This window comes from Ochlerotatus camptorhynchus, unplaced genomic scaffold, assembly GCF_037179485.1.
Source record: "Ochlerotatus camptorhynchus isolate MF236.1 unplaced genomic scaffold, CSIRO-AGI_Acam_v1.1 ptg000102l, whole genome shotgun sequence".
Taxonomy (NCBI): Eukaryota; Metazoa; Arthropoda; class Insecta; order Diptera; family Culicidae; genus Ochlerotatus; species Ochlerotatus camptorhynchus.
The window spans coordinates 2,009,773-2,022,603 of NW_027040592.1; the positions used below are offsets into that span (position 1 = coordinate 2,009,773).

The following is a 12,831-nucleotide window of genomic DNA, read 5'->3' on the forward strand; positions in this document are numbered from 1 at the left end:
GTAGACAGCTCCCACACCTGGACCCTACCTATCCTATCGACCCATCAACTCATGAACCGGGGACCAACGTGATCAGAGATGGGTGTTCGACCCGGAAATGTCTTATGATATTACCTATAAAAAAAAGTTTTCAATTATGTATTTCAAATGTAAATTAAACCTTCATCCAGTCAAAATGTCGGCAATTAAATCGACCAATCAAATTAAAAATTTAATGGCGCCTTTACTTGTCCGCCAAATGAGCTGAAATCAAAAATGCCTCCTCGTTTTACTGCCCATAAAAGCATAACTGTCCCAAATGAATAGGAAATCAAGCAAAGATGGGACAATTATGCTTTTATGGGCAGTTTAGCTCACGCATAAAGACTCGTTAAAGGACACATGCTTACAGAGATATTACATGCACAGCAACACATAAATTTTAATATTACAATCAAGAGGATGCACTTCAATCATGTAAAAAAGCTCATGAAATTTTTATGGCCACAAAAATAAACAAATGCAGTAAAAGCAGCGTAATGTCAGTTTGTGCACTATATTTATGATAATTATGTCCATTTTGGCAAGTAATATTACACCATATTTTTGAAACGATTGAAGTGCATCAATTTTAATGTGATATTAAAATTATTTTTTGGCTGTGTGATTATTTGGGGTCCCAACGGTAAATACGCTATTTCACTTTGGTATTCCAAAGAATTCTGGAATATCTATGAAACAACGTATCTTTAAACTAGTATTTATGTGTGAATCAGAACAAGAAGCTATGTTTGAACTTTTATTCCCGAGAAATCGGCGGATAAAGCAATTTTTTTACAAATGCAGATTACCCTTTTGGAATGTTGTATCGAGTTTTTTACCAATACGTTGGCTAAATGAAGGTTTAATGCCTCACCTGCATCATATTTCTTCCGGTCCTGATGGTAGCGACAGTTGTAGCCTGGCCCGGCGATGTTGCACACATAATAATTTGCAGTTTCTTTCATGCACTCTAGCGCAATTTCCCTGAATTTTCTGTTCTGCGCTTGTGATGCAGTCAGTCCATCCGCTGGTTCGGAGGCTGCTATTCTCGCTGGTCCGGCTTCTAATGATCCCACTGGTCCAGATGTTACTGACCCCGTTGACATGAAACCGACTGATCCCGCTGATCCGGATGCTGCTGATCTTGCTGGGTCAAGTGATGCTGATCCTGCTGTCGTTGATGTTGATGCTGTTGCTTCTGTCTCAGTTGTTGTCGGTGCTTCAAATTCACCCGACACTACAGATGCCGGTAGTTTCATTTTCACAACACTAACTTTTAACCACTTTTATCACACTTACTTTTAATCACTTTTATCACACGGAGCTGTGCACGGTCAATAAATAATATAAGAATGAATTTTCAAATAGCCGCATCCGCTTTTATAAACAAAGATTCAAACGTCAATCCGTCCACACTCTTAGCTTGCCCACGCAAACTAACACCACTTTAATGATAGGGAATCTTTACCCTACCTGTTGGTGGTGTTAGTTTGCGTGGGTGAGCTGAAAGTTTCGACAAATTGACGTTCGAATCTTTGTTTATAAAAACAGATACGGCTATTTGAAAATTCCCTCTTGAATATTGTGTTTAACCAGATTGACGTTTTGGTCTTGAAACACAGGCTAACTAGTAAGTACTCATTAATCAGTAGGATTTGAACCCACTTTGATGTAAAGAGGATTTTATTTTTATCCTCTAAATGAGTATGTGGTATTCATTGTTGATATTTTATGGGTAACAGTAACTTATTAATTGGGGAACAGATACTCATTAAATGGGTGAAAAATTCACCTTTTGATAAGTTAAGCCTTTTAACTTTAAAATGGACTAATTTTTTCTCGTTTATGGGTTTATTGTTTATTGTTTATTGTTGCCATACATCAACAGGCTGGCTGTAGCCCAAATGATGTTAATAATACTAATCATAAAAATAATAATAGTAAAATTACATGTCAAATAATCACAGGAAGAAAAACAAAGCAACATGGTCAGAATGTAAAAAAAAACATAAATGGAAATACACTAATTTTCTCTGCGGCCGGCGAAAACAGATGAGAATCTCCGACGAAGCGCATCACGTGTGAGGTGAAAGTCGAATACAGATGCAACTCTATTGAACATACGCTGTAGTCCGCAAATCGCACCATATGCCCCGTAGTTCGTGCGACGCAGTGGCAGTCTCAGCATGAGGTTGTTACGGAGTGGTCGGGGTTGCACGTTTAGGTCAATTTGCCTTAGGATAGCCTCACAATCTATTCGTCCCTGTAGAGTGTTGGCGATAATCAAAGCTCTGTTGGTGTCCCTTCTAATCCGGAGAGGTTCAAGGTTTATCAGTTTGCAGCGACTCTCGTAGCTGGGCAGCCGAAGCGGATCTCTCCAGGGCAGTCTACGAAGCGCAAAACGAAGAAAGCGACGTTGAACAGATTCGATTCTCTCGGCACCATTGTTGTAATTCGGATTCCAAACCGCAGAACAATACTCAAGCGTCGATCGTACGAGGGAGCAGTAAAGAGATTTTAAGCAGTAGACATCGGTGAAATTCTTAGCTATCCTGAAGATGAATCCTAAAGTCCTAGACGACTTATTGATGACATAAGAAATGTGTTGCCTGAATGTTAGCTGTGAATCCAACACCACACCCAGGTCTTTCACCTGATTCACGCGTTCGAGTGTCGTTCCAAGCAGGTCATAGCTGAATACAATCGGTTGCTTTTTTCGTGAGAACGTTATGGCAGAGCACTTTGCTGGGTTCACTACCATTCGATTTAAAGTACACCAACTGGCAAAGACATTAAGCTGATGTTGAAGATTGTGGCAGTCAGCGATCGAGCAAATTCGTAAAAATATTTTGAGGTCGTCTGCATATGCTAATCGAGGTCCTTCGATAACCAGGTTCACGTCGTTGAAGTAGAGTAGAAAAATCAACGGTCCCAGATGGCTTCCCTGCGGTATACCTGATGTGGCAAAGAAGCTAGCTGATTTGCAATCTCCTCTAGCAACCATAAGTTGGCGACCAGTAAGATACGAACGGAACCAACTCAAGAGATTACCGCTCATCCCAAGCCTGTCAAGTTTAGCAATCGCAATGTCATGATTCAACTTATCGAATGCCGCGGATAGATCGGTATATATAACGTCCGTCTGTACCCGTTCAGTCATACTATCGGTAATGTAGGATGTGAGGCATAGCAGATTGGTGGTTGTAGAGCGACCGCCAGTAAACCCGTGTTGATCACCACTCAGATACTGCTTGCTGTGAGAGAGCAACGGTTCCATAATAACAAGCTCGAATAGTTTCGAAACAGCACTCAGCGATGTAATTCCACGATAGTTATCCACGGCTCGTTTGCTTCCCTTTTTGTGGACAGGAAACATGTGTGCACATTTCCAGAAGGATGGAAATATACCACTGGAGAGAGACATCCGGAATAGACGGTGAAGTGGAGTTAACAAGCAAGCAATATGTTTCTTCAAAAACACGGACGGAACTCCATCGGGTCCAGGGTTGAAGGACGATTTGAGCTACGTTGCAGCGTTAGAAATCATCTCAACGTTGACATCAATTGCACTCAGCGTTTGACCATTTAGTGGGATGTTCCTCGCTGCGAGGGAAACATGGTCGTCACTTAGTCTCTCATCAGTGAACACACTGGCAAAATTGACAGAAAAAAGGCGACAAATATCCTGCGGAGATGAAGCGACTTCACAGTTCAATTCCATTGACGATGGGAGGCCAGATTCTCTGCGTTGCTCGTTCACGTAGTTCCAGAAGGATTTCGGGTGAAGTTTAAGGTTACGCTGAATACCTCGTTGAAATCGCAGAAAGCATCGACGACTGGCTCGCTGATACTCGTGATTAAGCCTCACGTAGTGATGTTTCAGAGGAAGCGTGCGATACTTCGTAAATCTTCTCAATGCTGCTCTCTTGGTCGACTTCAACCTACGCAGCTCAATCGTCTGCCAGGGAGGGTGAGAGTCTTTGCGTTGAATTCTTTTCGGGACGTGTCCGTCAAAGTCTGAAAAAGTTTGCGCAGCGGCCTCAACGTCGTCATGATCGAGAATGTTCTCCCAGTCCATGTTTGACAACACATCTACAATGCTTCGATGGTCGGCCTTTCGAAAGTCATTAGAAACCGCAGCAGGAAGACTATCGAAATCACGAACGAGATTGTCCTCAACAGTGACAATCAGAGGAGGGTGGTGCGGAACAAGCTTAACTAGTGGACAAGGTGCTGTGGAAATGAACGGAGCATTGTCCTGAGTGCTCACGAAGCAGAGGTCCAAACTACGGTTGTTCTCGTTGACTACGTAGTTAATTTGAGAAAGCGTTGCTACGCTATAGTTATCGAGAAGGCCGATAGCTCCTGCATGAAATACAGAACGTTCTGGATCTGGATAGAGGAAGCCGCTATGGGATGGTCTCCACGAAACGCCTGCTAGGTTAAAGTCCCCAAAAATGAATAGCTCAGCAATTGGAGTCGCTCTTTCCATTACTGTGAAGACTGATTGACAGTGAGTCTCGATGAGTTCAAGATCACGAACTCGATCTGGTGGCATGTACAATGCGCACAAAAATAATGTGCGATCGCCCAGTTTAATGGCTGTCCAAACCTGTTCCACACTGTTCCACGATTCATTTTCGATTGCTCTCGCCTCCAATCCGGAACGGACAGCCACAAGAACGCCACCACCAGTAGATTTTCGGCTGTTGTTTGGATTCCGATCGCAACGAAAAACCTCATAATCGGATCCGAACACCTGGCTGGAAAGCGTTCGCGAATCGAGCCACGTCTCGCATAGGACAATCACATCATAGCAACGATCCGATACAGCAAGCCGGTAGTCGTCAACATCAGAATTCATTCCGCCGGCGTTTTGGAAGAAAATCACGATGTCCTGCTTGCGGCTTACAATCGAACGTCTGTTCTCTCTAGAAATCACGGAAGCATCAGGCAGCGAATGAACATTAACAATACCATGTGGATACTCGCCATAGTGACTGGGTTGGAAGACCCCCTCTCCACATCCGACTACAGGTCCGGAACGACTATGGTGAGCGGCGCCAGCAAATGGCTGGACTGAGACGGAGGGATCAGGGGCTTCCACGAGGCTTTCTACGGCGCGTTCCGGGCTCCGAGGTACACGAGAGTTGATTCGGCGGCATTCAAGGTGCTGATATTTGGATCGGCATCAGACATCGTATTTGCGCTATTATTTAATTATGTATTCGCCTGTTCTAGCAAGTTGGAAGACCCCCAATCCACATCTAAAATCAGGGCCAGGACGACTATGATGAACGCTGACAGGAATTAGCACGACTGAGTTAGAGGAACCGGGGGCTTCCATAAAGCTTTCCACGATGCGTCCCGGTTGCAAAGCAGATTGGTTCATCCAGAGTTCAGAAGACATCGAGCTTACTACGTCGTTTTCAGAAGGCGAGGTTGGATCGGATGGTTGCGTTAAGTATTCGCTGCTGGAAGCGGAAGGTGGCTCAGAAAAAGAAGGTTTTGGAACGTATCGATACTTGCCTGTAAGTACAGGCTGGAAGACCTCGTCACCGATTCCAAAACCAGGGCCAGGACGACTTCTGATGATTAGATCTACAAACAGCTCGACTGGTTCGGAGGGATCAGAGGCTTCCGAAGCGCTGTGTTGTTGCGTCCCAGATCCGCCCAACAGCACGTTAGTAATTGAAAAGGAAGTATCCTGGAACTGGTGTCACTGTGCTGGACCAATACGGGTGATTTTGGTCACCTTCTTTGACCGGGAATCATCGAACTCACGGAACTGAATGCCCTCCGGCCACGAATCGCAGGAAAGGGCAACATCCCGTTTGTTTTGGTTGACGCTGACTTTGAAGGAAACGTAGTTTAACGTTGACGGATCTTTTCCTCTGGGAACCAACTTGGCAACCCGAGGTTTCTCGTCTGTTTCCAGACACAAACACTTAGAGACAAGAGATGAAATTTCATCGTTCGTAGTAGTGGGATGAAACGCCGATAAGTAAACCCACACCAGATCATCGTTCAGGTCCACGGTTCTGACCGAGTCGATAGGTGCTTTCTTACCACACAGTATGGGCTTGTCGTCAGTGCTAGATGAAGTACGGTGACGTTTCGGAGTGCCACGACCGGAATCAAAGCGGTCATTTTTAGGCCAACGTGGAGTTGAGCTGACTGGGATCTTCGATTCCACTTTGGCTGCAAGAGCAATAACAGCCGAATTCAATTTCTCGATGTCCTCTTTCATCGAATCAACCGCGTTTGGAGCCACAGAAGTCTGATTGACGTCACGGCTCACGATATTACGGAAGTGGCCGTTTGAAAAAAGCGCCGCACAGTGATCGCACATCCAGAAGACATTCTTCTCGTACAATCCAAGTTGATCGAGAAGTTCGAGATCAACTTTGGCACAAATCACGTGAAATGTGTCACCACAAAAACCGCGACAAACAATACGTTCGGAGTCCGAAATGGTTTTTTTGGCACTTCTTGCAAGCCATGATCACAAAAAATGCGACGCAAACTTTATACACGCAACAAAGACTACCACGTAACGAAAAACTATAGCAAATTTCCGATGCGCGAAACGAGGCAATCAGACGTAGAAACACTATTCAATACACAAAAGTACGGTAGCAGAGTGTAATGCAACAAGAGATACTGACGATTTGGTACGCTAAGTACGGTAGCAGTAGTGCAGCGACAGATACAAAACAAAAAATGTAAATAAAATGAAGATTGACACCACTGTTCACGGGACGACACTTTTAATCTACAATTTCTCAACTTATCCACAAAGCTACACGAAATCCTACACTTCACAGAGGTACACCAAACGAACTCGCACTCTATAACACAAAACACTACTAAAACAGTTCAAATTTACACGGGTAAAACGACGCTTTGTCACCAGCGGGTTTACGTTTTCAACTAGGGTCAATGTCGGCTTCGGCACCCATTGACTGTTTTCGGCAACCAAAATTTAAACGTTAATTTCACTATGTTTTTCCATCAACACACTTCCCTGAATGCATCCAAACGATTATTTAGTCTTTCAGCTTCAATCTGATTGTATGTGTACGTCTGAGCAGTCCTGTTATGCCAGATTTTTATTCAAATGAAGCATACGTACTCTAAAATGGGGTTGATTTCAAGTTGCCGATAATAGAACAACTGGTTAACACGTAGTTCTAATGGGAAGGTTGCCGAAGAAAAAGAGGCTGCCGACAATAGTCACACTCACCTGAGAAGTTTGGAGCGTTGTAAAAACGCTTTCAAACAGTTTTGAAGAATTCTGTCGATTAGAATGGATAGAGAAGCAAGTAGCAGATGAATGTTAACCAACAGACACGTCATATATGTGCATGACGCTGAGAAAATGTTAATAGAAGTGCGGACACTGCTTAGATTGACGAGAATACGTAAATTCCCCTATTTCAGTGAAGCTCTATATTTACTAGCTCTTTCGAGTGAGCGTGCACGCATGCGAACAACAAACCAATACCAACATTTCATTAGAGCGAATATGATTTTGTGAAAAATAACTTCTACCACCGATTTTTCGCAAATAAAAAGCGCACTCCTGCGAACCTGCTTTGTTAGCTGGTATAAACAAATATTATGTGTAGTTAGTTTACATTGTGAGTTTTTATTCGCAAGAAGTCGATGGTAAAAGCTTTTATTTACAAAATACGTTTCACCCTTTTGAAAAAATAATGGTGTTTTATCGTCTTGTGGCTGATGGTGAAAATCTGTGAACATACACCACTAAAGAAATGCAAAAATTATGTAACGAAAACCATCGCAGAGAGAGAAGAAATGCGATTGGTTGTGTGTCTGGACAGTTCAATGTGATGAAAAAATGTTTTCGATTGTGCGGATGGTTTTGTTGGGGCGGATTTTTTTTTTTTTTGAATGTCATGACATTTTTTATTGCTGCAGTTAATTATTTTTGTTTGCTCACTATGGTCGTAATGGAAAGCGGCATATGTTACCAAAAAAAATGTTAAAATCCAGGACTCGTGCCACCACGTGCCACCAATACCCTTAAAGAACCCAATTGACAACAGTAGATTTAGCTTCTTTCTCTATGATACTTATATAAAATACTTTCTAAACCCCGCCCCTGACAGAATTTCCCACCGTTTTTTTATGAATGGGGCGGGGCATAAAGCATCTTTTGTGCAGAATATGTAAAAAAGGATGGACTTCGGATGTTTATCTAATTGAATATATAGAGGTACCAGATATGTTTTGTCAGTTGGTGGTAAATCACCCACAGCATAACATCAAAATATTGTGAGCGATTTTTTTTCTCAAACTAGAAGCTCTCTGGGCAGTAGTTGGGTGAACAAATTAACGGAATTAAACTGTTTTTTTTTTTAATACATGGCCTCTCCCTCCCTCACCCCTCATAGTTAATGGACAGCCCTTTAGTTGAACGGGACCCAAGTCACCTTTTACCACTGACTTGCTCCTGCTTACTGCAGGACCAAGCGCCACGCCGTCCGAAGCGGTAATGAGCAGAAGCGTGTGTGTGTCTTTGTTTTAACGGGACTTTAACCGTAAACGGTCATTCGACCCTGTTTGCTTCAATTAAATTTGGTCATACAATCCGGTTGCTTTCAAGAACTCCAGCAGCTTCTGTTCAGTGGGTGGTGATAAAACTTTCTCTATGGTTGTATCTAGTTCGGTACTGTAGGCTCTACAATCTAACAAAAGGTGGGAGATGGACAGTGGGACACCGCATGTGATGCAGTTTGGAGGTTCCTCTTTGGTAATTCAGTAGCTATGGGTAAGACGGGTAGCACCAATTCTAAGTCTGGAAAGAATACGGCGGTCTTTGGGGTTTTTATTATCAGGTCAACGAGATATACACTGTTTGATTCTTCTTAGGGCGAAACCTCGGCTATTGAACCATTCAAGATCCCAGCTTTCCCTGATTTGGTCCTTTACCCATCTGACAACGTCCATAGAAGGAACATCAACTGTTTCGGGATTCATTTCTCGACCAGCACCAGCCAATCGGTCCGCCTCCTCATTGCCTCGGATACCAGAGTGACCTGGGACCCAACAGAAGGAGACGTGATTAGCTATGGAGGATGTTTCTGCTGACATGAGCCAAGGATGTTTCATGGAACTGGAGTCCATTTCGCGGAGACAGCTTGCTGAATCGCTAAAGATGACAGTTCAAGTTGGAAGCTTTCATGAGGGCATAAGCTTCGGCACTGAAGATGGAACAAGATGTAGGGAGGGAGGAACTAATACTGGTTAATGCGCTAGTGATACCATAGCCGACCTTTCCATTAGATACGGAACCGTCGGTGTAGATGTGGAAGTAATTATTGTATTTTTCTGAACGGAGATTGTTAAAGGGTTGTTGTATTTTTAACGGGGGGTCACCTGCTTTTACTTTTCGGAGAAGAGAGAGATCTATCTTAGGAGGTGATTGGTTCGAAGGTCTGTTTTTGGTTTTGGGTAACACTGCAACAGGAGGGAGATTTAGTTTGGTAAGGGAGTTGAACAGATCGTTTGCTCTTGTTACTAAGGGGGCTTCTTGACTACCTTTCAGACTTAACCATCGAATAGCCTTAGTCACCACGCAGACTGTTATATAATGTTCGAAGGGGAGCTGACCACACTCGGTCATTATAGCGGATATGGGACTATAGATGAAAACTCCGGAAGCTGATCGGAAAGCCTTGTTGTACAACGGACGTAGCTTTTTGGTTATGATATCGACACCTCTGCTGAAAAAACCTGCACCGTAGAAGATTATGGGCAGAAGCCAGCCGTTAACTATTTGCATGATGGATGTTCTATGTCCCAATCGTCCTTATGACCTGTAGCCGCCGCTCGGTGATTTTCCGAACAACGTCTGCGTGGTGTCTAAAGCTGAGAGTCCGGTCAAGGTAAACTCCAAGGATTTTCAGAGTCTGTCCTGCTTCTATTGTGGTCTGGTTTAAGGTTAGTTGGGGTAGTTTGCTAAGCTTTTCCCTATTGCTACTAATATGGAGGAGTTGGGATTTTTCAGGGGATATGATGAAACCTCTTTCATCAGCCCATTTGGCAACAATATTGACTGCGGATTGAATCCTTTTTCTGGCTAACGATTTGAAAATATTGAAAGTGTTAATGATAATGTAGTCTGCATAAACCAGTATATGGACATTGGGGGGAATAAAAAAAATATCAGTTTGACCGCCCACGGTTGCTGCTCTGTTATTACCAGATCAGCTGCAATTACACAGAGAACCAACAGATGATGTTTGGGACTAACATTCATCCTCAATATGTAAGAACTGGAGATCTAATATTTAGCAATACCAGCGCCGGCCGTGTCCGAATGCAGGTCAACTAGGGAATGGGAAGGAATGTGTTGACGTGGTACTCGCTGTGAAGGAAACCGAGAAATCCTCTGCGCTTCCACGAGAAATCACTGGGATGTTGGATGTGGGGAAAGGTTGCACGCACACGCAGGGATCGTTTTTTGGTAGAGCGATTATAATACACAAACACACACACACACACACACACAACACACACACGCGCGCGCACTCATCCAATTTCTATTTTTAGATCAGGACCCACACTGTGGTAAGTGATGCGATCGGTGTTAAAGAAGAATTTGTTTTCATTAAAATCTAGTGGGTATAGAATAAGGCAAAGTGAAAAATTGCAAGGAAGGGGACGGGCCTGGGATTGAACTCCCGACCTTCTGCTCAGTAAGCAGAAACGGTAACCACTGAGCTACCGAGCCTCGTCTTATATGGACATTGGGGGGAATAGTATCAAAAAGGGATTGCATACAGATGAGAAAGAGTGTGGGTGCGATTACTGAACCTTGGGGGATACCGTTCTCTTGAGACCTGACCTCAGATCGGTTGTTTCCTATGATGACTCTGAATCTCCTATCGTCAAGAAAACTTTGAACGTAGTGACCCATGCGGCCCTTGATTCCCCATTCTTCGAGCGACTTTAGGATGGGAAAACGCCATGCACGATCATAAGCCTTCGACAGATCCAGAGAAACACAGTCACCATGCATACCTCTTCCAAGGTATCCATCAATGAGATCCGCTAGCTCCGTAAGGTAATCATCCGCGGACTTTTCTGGACGGAAAGCAAACTGGCAATTGTCGAGTAAGCCTTGGGACTCTATTTGAGTAATGAGTCGTCTATTTACTATCTTCTCAAAAACCTTCCCAATACAGTTCAATAGAGTGATAGGCCGGTAGCTGTCTGCATTATTCCTGTCTTTTCCGGGTTTAGGGATGGGAACAACTAGACCTTCTTTCCAGTCAGTGGGAATTTCTCGCTGGTCCCATATTTGGTTGAACATAGACAAAAGGATAGTTTTACCGATTAGGGGAAGATTTTTGAGAAGAATATAGCCTACGTCGTCTGGTCCAGCGGATGAACCACTTACCCTACTCAGCGCCCACGCTAGTTCCTCGAAAGTGAAGTCTTTGTTGTATTCCAGGACAAGATCAGTATCAAAGCATGGTGGAGAAGCCTCAGTGGTTGTTTTATGGGACAAGAACTGTTCAGAAAATATGGAGGAAGATGAGGCCAGGGAAAAGTGATCTGCGAGGTGTTCGGTTATGGTGGATGTGTTATCAGTGATATTATTATTTATACGTATTTTTATTGGGGGTCGACTTTTACTACCACTCAACGGTTTACTTTATCCCAAAGTTCCTGGTAATGAGCAGAAGCGCGACAGCAGTGTTGTTTTATATCTTTTCAGAACGATGTGTAACCAAGTGGTACTCGATTATGATGACTGGGTTTGAGAAAAACGCTTATTTCATGAAAACAGTGATAAAATTATCATTTGTACATTTTCAAAAGTTTTATTACAGAAAAATTGGAAAACAAATTTATTTCAGCAGGTTTGTAATGTAATATCCTATTGATTGGCGTACTTGGATTTTATTTTCGTCAATAAATGACAAAGTTACAAGCGTTCAAAACCTAACACTACTTCACCACACATATTTTTTGATTTGCACCCCAGTATAGTCGACAAAGACGTAGTTCTGCGTAAAAAAAAGAGCATGCTTTGATAAGCAATTTGTATATAGTAGATTAGGTGTATATAGTAGTTGTAGGTTAGTTATAGTTGTAAATAGTAGTTATAAGTAGTCTCCTTATTCAAATTTAAAACAAACCAATCCCACCAAGGTGGTCATTCTTAAAACATGCCTGATAGGACTATGAACTGTAATTAATGATAATTGAAATTTAAAAGGAACTAAAGTTGAAAAGACGCGTCAGTGTCACTTGATAAGTAATACATGTAAACCACACACATTCAAGAAATATAGATCATTTAAAGTCATAAAAACTTTGTTAGCCTTGAAGGTGAAATTAATCACTCCATTCGCCCCCCACATGGCAGGAATTTGGGAAGCGGCGGTGAAGAGTATGAAGAAGCATCTTCGAGCGGTGCTAGGGAACACGAGTCTGACGTACGAGGATCCTTCAACCGTCTTGACGCAAATTGAGGCGTGTTTGAATTCGCGTCATTTGTGCCACCTTTCAACATCGATCGACTCCTGTGGAATAACCCTAATAACATTTGTATGGTGAATTTGCTTAACAACGTGTTCAGGGTATCATCCAAACCATTTGTGTAATAGTCATTTCATATGGGTTATCGTTCGGATACGGATTTTTTGACGTAGGACTACGTCTTTGATTTCTATATAGGGGTACACTTTGTGAAAACCGAAAATGGAACATGTAACAAATTTAGAAAGATTTTGAACGTCAATAACTCAGCTGCCCCTGGTCCAATTTCAA

The 12,831-nt window shown here is 42.9% G+C and overlaps 1 protein-coding gene across 1 annotated transcript in view; it reads right to left on the bottom strand.

Moving 5' to 3' along the window:
- beat-VII (beaten path VII) overlaps window positions 1-12,831 on the bottom strand; it is a 495,135-nt gene that overhangs the window by 105,664 nt on the left and 376,640 nt on the right. The window lies entirely within an intron of this gene.